Here is a 6,470-nt window from a genome sequence, read left to right on the forward strand (position 1 = left end):
TTGAATGCTGAATGTGGCTGTGACTGTAAGTTCTACACAGAGAGGTTCACACTCCTCATAGCTGACAACAAATTCTTTCTTCAAAGAAGATCCGAACAGTGTACTCCATAGCTGCCAAATTACTAAACATAAAATAAGGAAGCTCTCTACTCATCTGTGGGACAAAGAAAATAAGCAGAGAGGGCTCTGGCATTAGACAGTTCTGAGGTCAAGTACTTCTAGGACAGAGTTGCTCCGTTACATCAGGTATATTGCCTAATGTTTCTGAGTATTATTTTCCTTATCTATAATGCAAAAATAATACCAATTTTCTTATGGTTATTTTTAACAAATAAGTGAGTAAGGCATTTATAAAGATTAAATTAGATAACACTTGGAAAGAGTCTAATAAAGCGTTTAGCACATAGTGAACATTTATTAGACATAATAAAGTAACAAATTGCCCTAGTTTTTGGTTTGCACGAGTTGAGACTCTAGTCACTAGTTTTGATAAAATATCTTAAATAATTCCTTTTTTCCTGTATATTTTACGCACAATAATGGAACTGCAACACAAACATTACCCCTTCTACTTGAAATGACTCAATTTTCCCTCTTTGTCACTCTGCAAGGTCAACTGTCCATTCTGATGTGTTAAACAACTAGCATAGTGGATTGTGACAGGAAGTCCTGGCATCTTAATTCTAAGTGGATCCTTTGGCTGCAAGTCAATATCTTGACATTATTAGGGTTTCTGGCATTAGAACAACCATTTTCAATTCTCTCTGGAAGAATTTCTTTACTTAAGCAATTCTATTGAAATCCTACTTGAACCAGCTCTGTTCTCTGGAAATTTGCCACCTCTGTACCCACTCACACATACATAGCAGACTCTCTCACTGATTTATTGACAAAATGCCATTTGGGTTCATTATTATAATTTTCATTTCAACTACAATTGATCCTTTAACTTAAAGCTATTAAACTTACTATGGCAATTCTTTTTCATTCCTGACACCTATTATTCTTTACTACTACTAATATTTAAAGCTATGATAATGAGACTGGTAATACATGTATAATAATTCATTCCACATCACCTTAGTTTGGGCATGTTAGTTGTTTACAACTGTAAGTTACTAAAGTAATCTTGCTGTGTAAATATCTGTTATTCTTTATTTTTCAAAGTCTTCCTTTGCAAGTTTTTCCAGATTGAGATTACTGGATCAGAAAATATTAACATTTTCAAGACTCGGTATTTATTGTCAAACCAGTTTCCAAATGTATTATTTTAATTGACAGTGCTAACAGCAATGAAGACATGTATCCATTTTCCTGAAGGGCTGCCAGTACTCTCTTTCACAGAGGCATGGAGCGGTAAGCAACAGCACAAACACTGGCACCCATGCTTCCTGATTTTGTCATGGAATGTTTTCAGCACAGCTTAGCATACAAGCAAAAAGTATATATTAATACAGTAGGTACACCTGCATATTTTACCCTGTGATCTAACTTCCAATAATGCTTCCTTAAATATATACATTAATATATTTGGAAACTGATTCAGCAATAAATATCCAGTCTTAAAAATGCCAATACTTTCTAATGTCTTAGCACAAATTAGAATTTGAGTATTGGTCTTCTCTTAAGTTTCTGGATAAAGCAACTTTCAGGCACATCTCTACACAGATTCACTTTTGATCTATGATGGTTAATTGCACCGGCTCAGAAGCCAGAATGAACCCCAGGTCTCCCATTTAATAGATGTGTGACCATACACAGGTTACTTAATCTCTGTGCTTCAGTTTTCTTTCTGTAAAATGAATATGAAAATGGTATTATATAATGTTATAAGATTTAAATGAGTTAATATGCAAAAAGTATTCATATAGTACTTAATATATAGCAATAAATGCTAGCTATATTTTTAAAGTTTAACACTTATTAGACAGGTACATATTTAAGAGGCTTTGTTCAAAAATGACAGATGTATTTTAAACAGATATTTTATACTGTGTAGATTATGGAAAGCACATACATTTCATTTCCTGTACCAGTGTGAATTGATTGGTAACAGGTGCCTGGAACACAATGCTGAAAAGGATTTTGTGTTCATAAACACAAAGACCAGGGAGAACAAGGGTACCTCTTGATTAGCAGTGTCTATCACAGGTGCAGAAAGGACAACTGGAAGTGTGCAGGTCAGATATTTGATAGGTTTGCTGTAGTCCAATATAAATAATCAGATATTTATATCCAAATTGTTTGATTGGTTCTGTGTAGACACAGAATGAAAATCATTCTATTGGCTCCGTATATACATAAACTAATAATAACTCAGCATCTGTCAATTCTTACAGAGAAGATCTGAGTTGGGTATTAAATTTGCAGTGAAGGACCTTGTCTTTCAATAGGTCACTTTAATTATATAGTTTTTTTGTTTCATGGAAGGGCATATTTTCAACTATTTGAATTCAACTGCAGAAAAGCAAAACAAAAAGATATTACTCTAGTTCTAAAAGATTTAAGCTCATTGAAATAATACATATATGGCTTTTTAATAATAAAGCTTTACTTTCTACCTAGTAGACTATGTTATTATAGGAAGAAAAATCAGTTTCCTAATGTGCTACCATCTGTCTCCCCTACTAGTCAAAGAAAAGCTCATATGGAAGAATCAAATCTTATCCATCTTTGTGTTCCCAATACTTGGCCTAAAGTCGATGTTCAGTAAATGTCTGTTAAACAAATGAGTATCTCCTACATCTCAGACACAGTGGTAGTAGGATTCAAGATGAATGAGAGGATCCTGGGTGACAGTAGATGATTTCACTGCCAGAACACAGCGGCATGCTCTGTGGCTACCACAGCGGATGGGAATTTTTCAAGCTCCTCATGCAGATTTCTATACAAACACACTGGCTAGATACCACCTTAGCCCATTTGCAAAAATCAGCCCTAGCCCCTGTCACCCGTGGCAAGCCTTTGAAAGAATTTTCCTTTGGTATTCATCAGTGAAATTCTTGAATATTCTTGCTAAGTTTTCCAAATTATGTCCAATTTTGTAATTCCAATAGGTGCTCTTTTTCATTTCTTACTTTGTGAAAATACTGAGGATATTTTATAATAATCATTACTTCCTGCTGGTAGAAATACTTTCCTTCGTGCATTTCTGTCATGCCACACCATCATAATGTTTTTTCCTCTCTCCTCATGTTTCTTTTCAGTCTACTTTATCTTTCACCCTGTTGTGGTTCCCTAGGGGTCTATTATTGGCCTTTTTCTCCTTTCCATGTATACACTCTTATTTTGAAATCACCAACTCACATAAACTCAATTATCACCTATAAACTCAATTTTCGCCTCTATCACCTAAATTGAAGTTAATGATTCCTTTAGTGACACTTTTAACTCTTGAACTTCAGATTTAAATGTTGAACTCCCCCGGGACATCTTTTCCGAGATTACCACCAGGCCCTTCAAATTCAACCTATCTAAAACCACAACTATTATTTCCCCTGTCAGAAGGATCTTTATCCATCTTTATGCCTTATATAAATGAATGATTACACATTTCTGTAAGTTTCAAAGTTTAAAAACTTTTGAGAAAGCCTATGGATATGTTCTGCTCTTCCTCATTCGAAACATCTAATTATTTATCAAGACTTTCTGAGTCTAACTCTTCCAATGTAGTATCCATCCTCTCCTTTCTACCCCCACTACCATTGTCCTGGATAAAGACGTCGCTGAATTACGGGAACAGTGTCCTTACGTATTTCCCTGCTTATAATGTCTCTTTTCTATACTGATACTACAGTTATCTTTCTTTAAGAATAAGCAGTAACTATAATCTCTACCTGCCCTCTCACCCCTTTCATTTAGAGACGTATCCACTGCACCCCACCACCACCACTTTTTTTGCATGGAATTTTCTTTTTCCTTTACTGAAGTATTGTTGATTTATAACAGTATATTAGTTTCAGGGTACAGCATAGTGGTTTGGTATTTTTGCAGATTATACTGCATTATAAGTTATTACAAGATAATGACTATAGTTTCCTATGCTCTACAATGTATCATAGTTGCTTATCTATTCTATACAGAGAAGTTTGTGTCTGTTAAAACCATACCCTTAATTTGTCCCTCACCTCTGCATGAAACTTTCTAATCTCAATAATTTCTTTCTGCACTATTCCAAATATATCAATGATTTTATTGGGTGAAAATGGACTAAATGCTCCACTTAAAAAAAAAAAAAACAAATATTGTCAAATAAAAATTCAAAACCTACAAAAGGCACTTGTAAAATGAAAAAAAAAATGATTAGAGTTATAAGAAAGGAAAAGAAATACCCAAATTAAAACAAGACAAAACAAAAGCAATGAAACAAAAACCAAAGAAATAAAGCTTACACAAGTGCCTGATAAGTTTTATGTAAGAGTTCAATAAATACAGTTTTATTAAGAAACTTGTCCAAAGTCATGTAATGATAGGGACAGGATTTTAACCCAGGCAGTCTAAAGCCCATATGCTCTTAGCTATTACACACAGCTCCATAGGCACAGATTAAACATTGTAAACAAGAAAGGGAATATAAAGGAAATTACTGAGAGACTTGAGCACAGCAAAATATTAAATGGCTATATATAAAAAAAGATGTAACAAAGAAAATTAAAAGAAAAGCTATTCTTACAAAGAAATTATACTTGAATCTGATCTAGTTGCTAGATATAACTACCAGTTTACAGGTATTATAAACTCAAGAAGAACATGTTAAGTGACCTCTGAGATGCAATCAGCAAAATATAAAACTGTAGGGTTTTGAAATGCATCTCTGATTTTACTGCAAGGCCATGATACCCACAGGCTGCTCTCTACCAATTACTAAGGCAGACTTCTTCCTAGGAGACTCGGGGTTCTTTTGTCTACAGACTTTGGTGCTAGGTATCCCTGAAAGCTTTACTGAAACTCCCTTAATCTGAATTCTTGCACCCAATTTATATCATGATCTGAAAGTTCTCCCAGCTTTCCCTGACCCTTTCCTACTTCCTTTCACACAGTTATTCTCTCTAATACACTCCTGTCTTGGCATCTGCTTCTTGGGGAACCCAGACTAACACATCCTACTTAGAAGGCTTACTGTACGGCTGTTAACATAATCGATGCCATCTTGGCACTTACAGTTTCTCTTGTCCTTCCACTGACCCTACCCAGGACTGTACTGTGCAGTCCTGCAATCACTCCTCAGTCGTCAAAGGCTTTGTAGTTAATAGATATTTTTTAATAATCATTAGGACCAGGTAGTAGCCTCCATGCTCTGTTAGTTCCGAAACAGTGATGAAAACCTATCCTGATGTATTCCCAGTGTCCACAAGACTAGTTACCCATCCATAAATCCTAACTTAGGAATGCATATCCTATTTCCAAGGACCCAACCCCACACCCTAGGTTAACTATAAAATTGTCCCAGTGATCCCTCTGCAGTGTGGAGTGCAGCTGCCAATGCTTCTGGGTCCAGATCATTGTCCACAGTCCCCATCCCACCCTGTGAGTAAGTTACCCTGTAACAAACTGATCCATTGAGTATATGGAGCCATCTGCCTCGTTTTTCAGTCTCAAGATACCTTGGAGGGTATTATGCTTAGCAAAATAAATCAGACAGAGAATGACAAATACTGTATGAGTCTACATATATGTGGAATCTAAAAATAAAACAAACTAGTGACTACAACAAAACAGAAACAGACTCACAGATATAGAGAACAAACTAGTGGTTACCAGTGGGGAGAGGTGAGGGGGAAGGGGCAAGATAGGGAAAAGGGATTAAGAGGTACAAACTATTATGCATAAAATAGATAAGCTACAAGGACATATTGTACAGCACAGGGAATATAGCCAATACTTTGTAATAAGTACAAATGTAGTATAACGTTTAAAAATTGTGAATCACTATGTTGTACACCTGAGACATATAATATTGTAAATCAGCCATACCTCAACAAAAATAAATAAATTAAATAAAAATAAATAAAAGTAAAAATAAAAGGTACCACTTTCTCTCCACTTGAAATGACTGTGACGGAATAAGCCATTGGTCCTTCTATAGAATGTGTCTCTTCATTTACATTAGATGGTGAATGTGAAAATGTATTGTAAACTATGATATACTAAATAAGTGTAAGACACCAAAAAAAAAAAAAAAAGATGTCTTTTCATTTCAGTGGGCATTTTTTGTTCCCTATGTCTTCCAACAGGCCCTGTATGGCTTAGCCTCTACCTGTTTCCTCTATCCTCATCTTGTAAGGCACTCCCTCTGATACTGCCTTCTCTGACAACACTGGCCTTCTGTTGTTTCATCTTGAAATTAATCCCCTCTAGTCTTTTCCTATTTAATATCTATTGATCTTTCAGTTCTCAGCTTAATAATATTTTCAGGGGGATTTCTTCCTATTATATATTACAAAGCATCTTGTATCTGTTATACCACTGTG

The sequence above is a fragment of the Camelus ferus genome, chromosome 4, assembly GCF_009834535.1.
Source record: "Camelus ferus isolate YT-003-E chromosome 4, BCGSAC_Cfer_1.0, whole genome shotgun sequence".
NCBI classification, from domain to species: domain Eukaryota; kingdom Metazoa; phylum Chordata; class Mammalia; order Artiodactyla; family Camelidae; genus Camelus; species Camelus ferus.